A 13,512-nucleotide genomic window follows, 5' to 3' on the forward strand; every position below is an offset into this window, starting at 1 on the left:
GAGACAATTCCCTCTCTCCGGAGGTGATCCACATATTGTCTTCCTCTCACAAACCTTCCACTGTCAAACTCTATTCCAGCAAATGGAAAAGGTTTGCCTTCTGGGCTCAGCAACGAGGTATAGACCCCCTTACTGCCCCAGTATCGGAGGTTTTGAATTTCTTGGCCTCTCTTTTTCAATTGGGCTCTTCAGTTTCCACGATTAAGGTTCAACTAGCGGCTATCTCTAATTTTCATGCTTCTTTTGAACCTTCATTAATGTCTCACAAACTTTGCAAGTCTTTCCTTAAAGGAGCATGGCTCCTTAGGCCCCAATATCTCACCCTGTTCCCCCTTGGGACCTAAAATTGGCTCTTGCTGCCTTAACTGCCCGCCCTTTTGAACCAGCTGTTACCTGCGATTTGAAATTTCTGACCTGGAAAACGCCTTTTAGTGGCCATAACTGCCAGGCGGGTTTCAGAACTTCAAGCTCTTTGTTCTGATCCTCCTTATTTGATATTTCACAAACATAGAGTGTCCCTGAAATTAAATCCTCCTTTTTACCAAAGGTAGCTTCTTCTTTCTGTATTCAACAGACTCTAGAGCTCCCTGTATTTTTCCGAGTTTTCTAATAACGCAGAATATATTCTTCATCAGTTGGACGTCCATAGACAACTGCGTTTTATTTGAATAGAACCGCTCAGGCTGAAATCAAATCAACTGTTTGTTTCCTTTGCAATAAACAAATTGGGTCAACCAGTAGCTAAAACCTCCATAGCTAAATGGATTAAAGATTGCATCTCTTTCATTTATTCACAGGCTAACAAAGAGCTTCCCTTTCCAGTCAGGGCTCATTCTACCAGGGCAATGGCTACTTCTGTAGCTTTTCACTCCAAATTATCAATAGATGATATTTGTGCTGCGGCTACCTGGACTTCTCCGCACACTTTCATTTCTCATTACAAACTAGATGTGGTTTCTCGAGGCAGGGCTTCCTTTGGTTCCACAGTTCTCAGGAGTGTTTTCCAATGAGCCACCCGGGATTTAGGTGCTAGGGACGCTGTCCCATCAGTTATGAATGTAGGCGAGATAGGATCCCATTACATCTTTTAGTTATGTACTTACCATAACTTCGGATGTATGGGATCCATCTCGCACATTCATCATGCTCCACCCTCCTTCCCCCTTCCATTGGGATTTAGAGGAAATGTAGTTCCATTTGGAGATCTTCCCTTGAAGAACTTTAGTTGGTTGTAGTAACTACTATTTTTTCTGTGTTTGCATGTAAGTATGAAAGCGAACAAACAAGATCTGGGGAAGCAGGTGTGGTGCATCCTGGGATAGAGGGTAGCCCAGCCAATAAGAGACTTCGTTCTAGTGTACTAGTTGGCCGAGTCGGAGCCGATGGATCGGCTCCGAGCCCATCAGTTATGAATGTAGGCGAGATGGATCCCATACATCCGAAGTTATGGTAAGTACAAAAGTTTTCATCCGTAATAGTACAGACTTCATCAGACGAGTCCAAAACACACTAAAATCCATTATATACCCCCATCCATCAAGTCCATTCAGGTTAATTATATAATTAAACATAATTAAATCTGGGAAAACCTGATTCATCATATAGTGAGGAATTTAAATCAACATGTTAAAATACAAAATATATGATCATGTAAAAACCACAGTGCAATCTTGTCCTATAAAAAAATGCAACAGTCGATCAAATAAAATGGGTCGAACGTTAAATATTACATTAACATTAAAATTATATACCTAATTCAAAAAGTATGCCATATAGCGCCATCTGGTGATTAATGTTAAAAACAACACTTAAAATGAATAAATCTGCTAGTTAAAACTAGTCCTTTATAAAATCTGCTAAAATTTAGTTGACTTAATTTTTAACGCCGGGACAAGAGAGACCATGTCATTCAAACCTGGCCCTTTATTTGCTTCTAGAACAATTTGCCAGTGCAGTTCCCTATATTCCAAATTTGTCTCCCAAGAACCACCCCAACATCAATGGGAACCTCTCAAACAAAAACCTGAAACCTGGAAGGACATAAAGTGTATGTTTATAAAGTCCATTCCTTTGACACTTTTTTTTTAATGTCATACACATGCTCATACATTCTTTTCCTAATTTTCCTTCCTGTCTTCTCTATGTAAAAAGCTTCATATCTTTCACATATGGCAAATTTTGTTTTTAAATATTTTAAATGAATAGTTAAAGGGAAGTTGTATGTTTAAAGAATTATGGAGTAGAATCTACAAGAAGGAAAAATGTTCAAAACACAACTTTTTTGTGTCACAAGCGTAATAGGACCTCCCAATAATATATTTGTCTCTGTTACTTATATAAATATCCACAGTGTTGGAGACAAAAGGACATTGTGGTGTTGGAGACAAAAGGACATTGTGGACAAAAGCCGCATTTAAAGTCCCTACCTTGTTCTTAGTGTTACATTTACTCTGTTGTTTCTCCAATATATTCGTGATACTATGCCCCTTCCTAGATCTACATTTTAAAGGGTCAACACAAATAGTGAGCAAATCAGATAGGCTAGCAAACTTAGCCCATTCTTTTTCAATTACGTTCCTAATAACGTTGGCATCGCCATTGTAATCTATCAAAAGCACTTCCATAATACCCCCATGCATATTACATAATGTTTGTTCCTCTGTCCCCAAAATTGGTGCAAACCTATCCTTCCTACTGACCAATACTTCCCTCTGTACCTCTTCAATTCAATTTTTTGCTTTTCCTCTTTCCAAAAACCACATTTTCCAAAAATTTACATTCAACAAGGAAGTCATTGTCATCCGAGGTCATCCTGCTGCCCCTAATGAATTGTCCTTTGACTATACTCTTCTTCTGGCTGTATGGCTGTGCACTAGTAAAATACAAAAAGGAATTGGAATATGTTTCTTTCCTGTGTACCCTAGAAGTAAAACCACTACTATTCTTCTGAATAGTAACATCAAGATAGTTCACAATATTATATCCAATACTATATGTAAAATTTTAAAAAATTAGTGGATTTAGAAATGTATTCAAAAAATTCCAAATACTTTTTCTTTGGTGTCTGTCCAAAATGAACAAATATCATCCAAAAACCTCTTGTACAAAACCCAACAGTCACTTAACCTAGAATTTAAAAACTGTTTTTTCTTCCCATGGTGAAAGGACAATATTGGCATACGTAGAGGTGCAACTAGCACCCATAGCTACACCCTTCAACTGACAGAAAAACTCTCCTTCAAAGTATATATATATATATATATATATATATATATATATATCTCCTTCAAAGTATATATATATATATATATATATATATATATATATAAAGTGTATATATATATATATATATATATGTATATATATAAAGTGTATATATATATATATATATATATATATATATATATATGTGTGTGTGTGTGTGTCCACTTTGTAAATTCGAAATACTGAAATCTCGAAATTCAATATTTCGAACTTACAAAGCCGCATACTCACATTTTCGAAACCGGCAGAAGCGCAAAATTCAAAATACCGAAGCATGGATATTTTGAATTTCTGCTTCTGGTGGTGCGGTATTTGGATGTTTTGGTTTTAATTTTGGTAAGTTTGTGTTTGTAAGTATGTTGGTTAGGGATTTAGTGTGTGTAAGTGTGTGTTGTGACTGTTGTGTGTGTTTGAGGGACTGTGTGTGTGTGAATTTCATTTGTGTTTCTGTTTGTGCGATCTCGGAGTTAGAATATATAAGTAGGGGTGGTGCAGGGGGCCTTGCCCCCCTGCTTACATGTAGTTTAGATGCATTTGTTTGGTTGTGGGGGGGGGGTTGTGTATGTAAGTGTGTACTGCATGTGTAGCGTAATTGCGGGATTTTGAATTTCGCGGTTGTGTGTTTTCGAATTAGTGAGTTGTGGTTGGGTTTTCGGCTTTGTGGTTTCAGAATATTAAAATTCAAGATTTCAGTATTTCGAAATTGCAAAGTGGACATATATATATGTATATATATATATATATATATCTATATATATATCTATATAAAATCTCCTTTGGGGAAAGCTTGCCTTGTGACTTTAGTGTCTCTTCAAAAGTTTCTAAACCCTGTTCATGGGGAATGACCGTGAATAAATCTACCACATCAATGGTAATAAAAATCTAATTATCTATACATAAATCTTTTTTAATACTCCGTAGAAAATCCCACAAATCTTTTTAAACTTCATTTGCACTCATAGATGTCTTTTTTAACCCAAAATCTAAAAATTTGTCCAAAGGGCTGTACTAGAACCTTTGGCGGCAACTGTCGGCCTCAAAGGTGGATCCACTATGTTTTTATGAACCTTAGGAATCCCGAATATTTGTTATTTAAATAGTTAAATGTTTCAACGTAAATTCAGTTTTCAAGTAAACGTTTAAAGAAATCGTGTGAAGTTGTTCTATCTTGCCGTTCATTCTTACTGATGGGTTCAGAGCTGATCGGCTCCGAGTTGGCACCTAATACAAAGCTCAAGGATTTCAAGTAGCTCGAGGCCAAGTCCCTATCCCATGATGCACCTTGAGTTACCCCAGATGTAGTTTGCCGCTGCAACTGATCTGAGGTTCTTGTTAGTTAGGGCCAGTAAAAACTTTAATACTTTTCTATTTCTAAAAATTATTGGAAATTTATTGTTAAAATAGTTAGATATTTAGGTTAGATAAGCTCTTAAAGCTTTATCTGCTGTGTTCCCTTCCCTTGTGTGCTTTTTCATAGCTATATATTTGGCCTTGTTTTTCTTCATAGGTCTATTTAAATCTTCTGACTAGAAATTGTTTATTCAGTGACCTTTTTGTCACATTTTTTCTTAGCATAGGATTTTATAATTCTTAAAGTTAACGTGCTTATTAATATTATCTGCTTAGTTAATTTGTGTGTGTGCATTTGTTAGCCTTAATTTGAGGGCTTATGTGCATATATTTAGCCTGTTTTTTATTAGAAGGCTTATTAATAGTTGTTAGCCTTAGTTTAAAGGGCTTGTGTGTGTGTGCTTATAGTTAGCCTGTTTTTCATTAGAAGGGTAATTTATGTTTGCTGTTGTTGGGTGTGTCCATTTCTGTCATGGCTGATGACAAAGGCAAACACCTGTCAGGGTTTAAAAAATGCCCTAAATGTGGGCAGAAGATGTCTGTTACTGACTGCCATGTTAATTGCTTCTACTGTTTAGGTGCCTTGCACTTACAAGCAACAATGTTCCATATGCCATTCCTTTTCCTCTCGGGTCCTCCAAGAGAGAAAGAGGAAGCTCATTGACCGGGGTTTGTTGAAACCTTCTTTCCAGGAGGCTTTGAGTGACCAGGATGGATCTAGTAGTCCTCAAAGTTCTCCAAGACTTCTGTGGATTCGAAAAAGTCTAAAAAGTCAAGAGAGTCTCTGACATTATCTTCACAGGTCTCGATGCTGACTGTCTTTTTTTTTTTTTTGGAGCCGGTCCCCGGTTTTGGAAATGATATCCGAAATTCCTAAATCTCTGATACTTTAGTCGGTACCATCGATCCATTCATCTTGGTCTTCTGTTAGCCTCTCATCCCTCCACCTCTTGGGTGGCTCCGCCCTTCGATGAGCTTATGCAGCTGGTCTCACGAAGGGCGTGGGAGTCTCCAGACACCATGGAGCCTGTCCCTTGGAGGCCTAATAAGTTCATATCTGCCCCCCAAGATAAATCCTTCTTGACCAAAGGTGTGCCAGTTGATGCCATGGTGGTGGCGGCAGCCACCAAAAAGGAAATGTCTGAAACTTCCTCATCTAGCCATCCTCCTAACAGAGACTCCAGGATCATGAATAGATATGGGAAGCGCATGTTTAATTCGGCGACTTTTGCATTTTACGAGACTACAAAGAGATCTCCTTAAAGAGCTGGGAGATGGTCTTCGGGGTACAGTAGCTGCAGGAGCTACAGACAACGTTACCTCCCAGCTTGCTTCCCTCCACTCCATAGAGAACTCGTCCATGCACCTCATTTCATAAGCAGCTGATGGAACGAGTAGGGCAGCGGGTACAGGAGTTGCTCTTAGGATGCACACCTGGATGCACTTGTGTTCCTTTGCTGAGCCCTTCAAGTCATCCTTTGTGAATACCCCCTTGGATGGCTTGCCCCTTTTCGGGCCCAAAGTCAAGAAAACTTTAACCAGGTGTGAGCAGGAGGTCTGCCGTTGGAGTCTGTTTTTCCACCCTTAGCAGACCCTACTCCAAGGGTCAAAAGGGAGGGAAAATGTGGTTCCGAAAAGCCCAAGGAGCCTTTCAGGACACACTGGGTGAACCCCCTTCCAGGGGGCAATAATGGAAGACACCGCCCTCGCGGCAAATGGGGTCTGCAAAACCAGGGCGACAGAGATCACTTCTTTGAGAAGCCCTACCAGTGCTTCTGAAAGGAGGCCCAACTGTCCTGCTCTGGAGGCAGTCGGGGGTCACTTATCTTTGTACCCAGATGCCTGGCTCAAAATAATAAACAACTGGGTACAAAGTATCCTTCCCAGAGGATACTTCATCCCATTCACCCCCCCCCCCCCCACCAACAAGAAAAATCCCGGACGTTCCACCCAGTTACAGGGAACAAGCAACAGTAGAGGTCCAGACGTTGCTAAGAAAGAGTCCTCCAACCAGTGCCAGCAGACCAGACAGGATCTGGAACTTACTCAAGATTCTTTTTAGTTCCAAAAAAGACAGGGGACTGGAGACCTATATTGGACCTCAGCTGACTAAACAAATCTGTAAAGAAAGAGAAGTTTCGGATGGTCACGCTTCACTCAATACTTCCCTTCTTAGGGAAAGACAATTGGATGTGCTCTATAGATCTCCAGGATGTGTGCTACCACATAAAAATGGCCAGGCCATCGAGGGCTCATCTGCGCTTCCGGCTGGGAGCCAATCATTACCAGTTTCGAACCATGCCCTTTGGTCTCACTACAGCACCCAGAGTGTTCACCAAATGCATGGCAGTAGTCACGGCTCACCTGAGACATTTAGGATTCCAGGTGTTTCCGTACCTAGATGATTGGCTCCTCACTGCCACCACCAGGCATCAACTCATTCAGGCCAGGGAATCCACTCTGTCACTCTGCAACCAGCTGGGCATTACAGTAAACTCAGAAAAATCTGCCTTGTTGCCATCACAGCATATCATCTTTATTGGAGCAGAACTGGACACCACCACCACCACACTAAGACTTCCAGTAGAAAGAGTCTTACTTCTCCATCAGCATGTCCGCATTCTAATATCCATAAACAAAGCACCAGCATCAGAAGTTCTGAAATGGTTAGGTATGATGGCAGCAGCAATTCTGGCCATACCACTGGGTCATATGCACATGAGGATACTGCAATGGCTGTTATGGTAATTATCACAAATTCCTGCAAAAAGGATCTTCAGTGGTGGTTGACCTCACTTCAAGTTATGATAGGACGTTCATTTCTCTTACCCCCACTAGCAGCCACAGTGACCATGGATGCTTCCCTGATAGGGTGTGGGGGGGCATTTTCAGGGAAGGACAGCCCAAGTCACATGGACCGATCAAGAGACACATCTGCATATCAATGTCCTAGAGAAGAGAGCAGTACGTTTGGCGTTGCAGTACTTCCAGGACTCTCTTTCTCTGGGTACGATTGCGATTCAGACGGACAACATGTCAGTGGTCTGATACTTGAACAAACAAGGAGGAACCAGATCCTACCCCCTTTGTCGCGAGGCCCTAAGAGTATGGCAGTGGGCTATATCCACCCAGCGCCTTCTGTTAGCTCACATCCCGGGGAAATCCAACATGATAGCAGACAAGCTGAGCAGAGCAATTTTGTTGCCCCACAAGTGGTCCCTCAAGATAGAAATAGTGGACAGGATATTCTGCAGGTGGGGCCAGCCGTGCTGCAACCTTTTTGCCAGTCACATGAACACCAAATGCAGAAGCTACTTTGCCCTGATTCCCCCACAAGGATAAGCCCCAAGGGACGCACTTGTTCATGATTGACCCCCAGGTGGTCTCTATGCATTCCCACCAATCCCATTGATACCCAAGGTATTACAGAAAGCGAAAGCCCTGGGAAGGACCATCATTCTAATAACTCCTCATTGGCCTCGTCAGATTTGGCTCCCCTTCCTACGACTTCATCTTTTGGGGGACCCCTGGATTCTGGACCCAGTTCCAGGCCTTCTGACGCACTCGTAGGGGGAACTTCATCCCTCTCTGCAGTCTCTGAAGCTGACAGCTTGGCTCCTCCAATTCCCATCATAGCCAGGTTCCATAACCTCTCCAATGAGATGAAGCAAATTCTCTTATCCTTTCACAAATCCTCTACAAGGAAGCTATACTTTAGCAAATGAAAAACATTTTCTATATGGGCCTCTAAAACAATATTAATCCTTACCAAGCCCCTATGGCCTCTATATTAGAATTCTTGACCATTATCTTCAATGGATCTGCAGCAGCCACAGTCCAGGTTCAACTTGCTGCTATCTCTAACTTTCATTTTAGATTTGAAGGATTGAATATTATGTCACACAAATTATCCAAAGCCTTTCTCAAAGGGACCTTTCATATTAGACCACACCTGTGAAATATCCCTATTCTCCATGGAATCTAAATTTTATGCTTTCCCACATAAGTCTTCCTCCATTTGAACCAGCTTCCTCATGTGACCTCAAATTTTTGTCATGGAAAATATCTTTTTAGTGGCTATTACTTCTGCCCGCAGAGAGTCAGAGCTTCAAGCCTTGTCCATCAAGCTTCCTTATTTGATTTTCCATGCTGACATTGTCTCACTTCCAACAAACCCCTCTTTCTTGCCCAAAGTTTGCACTGAAACTAATCTCAACCAAATTATTGATTTGCCAGTTTTCTTCACCAACCACTCCAACAATCTAGAGTACATGCTGCACAAACTTGATGTTCACAGCTCAGGTTTTATTTGGATAGAACAAAAGATTTCAAGAAGTCAGACCAGCTTTTTGTTTCATTTTCAGATTCCAGGAAAGGTATACCAGTGGCTAAACAACTCTGTCTAAATGGTTATCTGATTGTATCACCTTTGCTTATTCAGTTGCCGATTATGCCCTTTCAGCATAAAATTAAAGCTCACTCAACCAGAACAGTTTCTACATCCTCTGCTTTTTCTGCCAGACTTCCTATTGATAAGATTTGTGCAGCAGCCACTTGGCCAAAACCTCATACCTTTATCACTCATTACAAAGTCGACAAGGGCCTCCTTTGGATCCACAGTCCTGAGAAATATACTCCCGTGAGCCATCCGAGGTAGATGGTGCTTAGAACGCTACCCATCGGTAAGAATGAACGGCGAGATAGAACAACTTCACATAAAGAAGTTATGTACTTGCCAATAACGTTCCATGTGAGTTCATCTCACCTTCATTCTTGCGTCCCTCCCTCCTACTCCTGGGCTCTCAGAAGACCGAGATGCTAAATCCTTCCTGGTCACTCAACCCTTCTATACTTTCTCTCTTATGGCGTTGTAGAATGACATTTGGTATTATTATACACAGCAAACAAGATCTGAGATAACGCAAGGTGCATCATGGGTAGGGACTTGGCTTTGAGCTACTTGAAATCCTCAAGCTTTGTAGTAGGTGCAGACTCTGAGCCAAGGGATCGGCTCTGAACCCATCAGTAACAATGAAGGTGAGATGAAAAACTCACATGGAACGTTATGATAAGTACATAACTTCTTTTTATAAGCTATGTTGATCTCATTCTTTGACACTTGTATACTTGCTTTCATCCTGCAAAATGTCCATCATCTTCTTCATAATAATAGAATCCACGATTACTCTCCCACCCCCCTTATCCAGTTTCATCACTCTAATAAATTGATTAGACCTTAATTCCGCCAATAAATCCTTTTCATTTTTGGTCAAATTTGAAACCACCCTATTCTTTGAAATGCCTTCTGTAAGTTCCCTTTATGTAGCTGTTTCAAAATTTTTCAACTGTGGGGGGTTCCAGATACTTCTTTTTTTTTTCAAAGTAATGCTTCCCTTATTCTGTCCTCCAAACATTAGTTCCAAGTTTTCTTTCTAATAAACGTTTTGAGATCAGTAATAACTTTTACTTATGTCACATTTTTTCTTGGGTATAAATTTAAACCCCTCTAAAACCAGCCTAAAATGACCTTCAGTGATATCTAAAGTGTTGTAATTTAAATATAGTGTGTCCCCTGTAGCTCAACTTACAACCCTCGACTGTTGTACTCTTGTCAGTAATAAAGGCCCCATGCCCATTGGTTAATATCTCTCCATACTGTTCCACCCCCTCCATTTGCCTTGTTTGTATTGAATGGGCTGTTTGTTTTTCAATCTGTCGGACTTCCGGAGGAGGGGATACTCTAAAGGGTTATTTAGATCATTAGGGCCTGGTGTCGTCTCCCTCTCATTTGGTTGACTCTCCCCAAAATTGTTGGGACCATTGAAATAACTCATATTGTTAGTAAAATTGTAATAACTCATATTGTTAGTAAAATTGTAATAATCATGTCAACCAGAACTCCTATTTCTTCTCTCATAATTTAATGCAACTCTTTGGTTTAGGGTAACTGCATTTCGCCTCATATTACTTAATGTCCCTGTCTAATGTCTTCTTTTTCCTATGAAAAATATCATGTCATTTGTCATCAACATATCTCCTTGTATCAAATTTTTTTTTCTTGATCAACTGTGTACATTAAATCATTAGTCAGACATTAATTCACATTTTCTGTCCGTTCATGTAAAATAAACATATCTTTTCCATTTTGCTTAATTATGGCATGCATAATGTCAAACCCACATTTATCAAAAATATCTAATAATTCCTTGTGGAAGTCCGATTCATTTTCCACATTGTTTGGGTTTTTTTGTACACTCTGTACCGAAAGGTCTTGATCATAGGAAGTTACTAGGCCATTATCCCTGAGGCCCTTATAAGCCTAGCCAAGAGTTTACCCCATGCATAGACAAATCAGCACCCAATGCCCCTGTCCAGCAGGGACACGGGTGGAATCCCAAGGATGTATTTTCTTTTCCCCAGCCACTTATCCAGGTTGCGCATAAAAAGGGGTAAAGAGGTATTCTGCTTGAAGTGGACAGGGAGTCTATTCCATAGATGGAGGAGTCTCTGGGACACAAATCTGTCCTGCCAACTAGTAATATTGATGTCACAGACCAGGTTGAGGCCGCGTGTGTGGGTTACTTGAGTGGAGCTTGACTTGCGGATATGCAGCAGTCCCATCAAGGCGGGGTCCAAGATCACCTTGTATGCCAGAAGGTCACCTCTGAGGAGTCTGTATGAAACAGAGTAGAGGGATACAGCTTTTAGCCTGTCTCTGTATGGTGGATTTTTGAGGCCCTGGATTCTCCTGATGAGCAACTTCTGTGGTCTGTCCAGTTGCTGCGTGTGCTTTGCGAGGTACATGCCGAATGAGGCATTGTACTTAATAATGGGCCTTATAAGGGAAAAATACAGGGATGTTATGACCTCCTTGTCCCTGGATGAAATGCCCTTACTTATGAGGTGGGCTGTATAGAAAGCTTTTCCGTACAGTGGAAGGAACATGGTGATCAAAAGTCAGGTTGCTGTCAGTCTGGGTGCCAAATCCCTCACGACTGACTGCGTGCTTAGGACATTATTAATGTAATAATTTGTGGGGAGATCACTCTTCTCAAAGAGGATGATGCATTTTTTTGTATTCAGCTTGAGGCCATGTTTCTGGCACCAGTCATTTGTTTGAGTGAGAACCTCTTGGAGGATGTCCATGTCACTAGGGGAATTGATGACAGCTCCCAGCTTGCAGTCATCTGCAAACTTGGTCAGCCATAGCTCACTGTTTTTGGCCTGCACCTCAGAAAAGTATATCCCAAATAATAGAGACCCCAAAACCGAACCCTAGGGTATGCCACTCGATATGGCTTCCCCTGTTTTGACTAGGTGGGTTCTATCAGTGAGCCAGTTAGCTACCCATCTGGTAACATACGGATTGATGCCTAGTTGAGAGAGTTTATCTGTTATTCCCAAGTGAGGAATAGTTTCAAAGGCTTTGGCCAGGTCAAGGTAGGCGGTGTGCACTGTTTTCCCCTCATCCATGGCTTTGGTGACTGTCTCAAAATAGTCGACCAAATTTAACAGATATTGACCTCCCCTTAACGAAACCAAACTGTGTGGGATCAAGTGTTTGGAGGTTGCCAATGTCTTTATTAACGAGGTCCATGATGATCCGTTCCATGGTCTTGCAGATCAGGCTAGGTAGGCTGATGGGTCTAGAATTTCCTGGATCCTTGGATGCTCCACCTTTGTGTAAAGGGATGACAGTGGGTGTCCTCCACTCAGCTGGGACAAAGCCAGTACTCAGGTTTTGATTGAAGAGGGTGCTTAATGGTGCTGCAAGTTCCTGCCTGAGTTCATGTAGCATGCAGCCTGGGATGTTGAGTCCCATGGAGGCTGTATTTTTTGCCTTTGAGAGAGCAGTGATGACCTTATCCCTAGATATAAGGGGAAGGGGGCAGGTACTGTGAATGTCCTGATTTACTGATGGGGGGACAGAAGGGTGAAATTTTCGATGAATCTGTGAGCCATCAAGTTTGCTATATCTATGGCATTTGTATATGTGGTGTCCTTGATCACCAGTTCTGAACAGATCTGGGTGCTACCTTTGAGATTACGGACATATGTGAAAGAAGACCTTATGATTGTCTCTAGTAGATCTGGCCAATTTGGAATCAAAGTTTGCTTTGGAGTATTTCACTTTTGCTCTTATTTGCTTGTTTAGGCTAAGGAGAGATTGCTTCCAGTTGGGCACCTGCTCCTTCTTGGTCCTGGACAGCAATTTTTTTTTTGTTATAGAGTTTATTTATTGCAGATGTCCACCAGACAGGTTTACTCTTCCTTGAGGAGGATGATTTAGTCCTGTCAGGTATTCCTGATTCCATGCATCTATATAAATGTTCGTATATTAATTTGTTATAGGTTTGGATACTGGTTCCAGTTCCTATAGAGGGGGAGGGGACTGTGAAGATGTTTATACCATCCCTCAGGAGGCTGTAATCCGCTTTGGAAAAGTTTTTGTTTGACCCTAGCTAGAGGGGGGTTGGGGGAGATGGTGACTTCAAACATGACCACTTTATGGTCTGATGTTACAAGGGAGGATGATACTGCAGGGGTGCTGCAGTGGTTACTCATGTTGGTTAATACCAAGTCCAAGATATTATCACCACTTGTGGGGGTATCGACTAGCTGTTCCAAAGCAGTTGCATTGACAAAATCGAGGAATCTCTGAGCATTTGTGTTCTTGCATGAGTAGTTCTTCCAGTCTATGTTTGGGTAGTCACCCAGGATCAGGGTAAAGGATTGAATCTTGATAGATTCAAAGAAGTCTAGATACGTAGTTTGGGCATCTTGGGTCAGATTTGGTGACCGGTAGCTAGCTATTATTTGTATAGGGTGTCTTGTCAATAGTTAACTGCACCTGAAGTATCTCCTGTGCATTGTACTGTTTGACCAGCCAGGAGGTGT

The 13,512-nt window shown here is 41.3% G+C and overlaps 1 protein-coding gene across 2 annotated transcripts in view; it reads left to right on the forward strand.

Annotated features, from left to right (window-relative positions):
• LAPTM5 (lysosomal protein transmembrane 5) overlaps positions 1 to 13,512 on the forward strand; it is a 487,606-nt gene that overhangs the window by 150,494 nt on the left and 323,600 nt on the right. The gene's annotated exons all lie outside the window — the stretch shown is intronic.

The sequence above is a fragment of the Protopterus annectens genome, chromosome 1.part1, assembly GCF_019279795.1.
Source record: "Protopterus annectens isolate FY-2018-M chromosome 1.part1, PAN1.0, whole genome shotgun sequence".
Taxonomy (NCBI): domain Eukaryota; kingdom Metazoa; phylum Chordata; order Ceratodontiformes; family Protopteridae; genus Protopterus; species Protopterus annectens.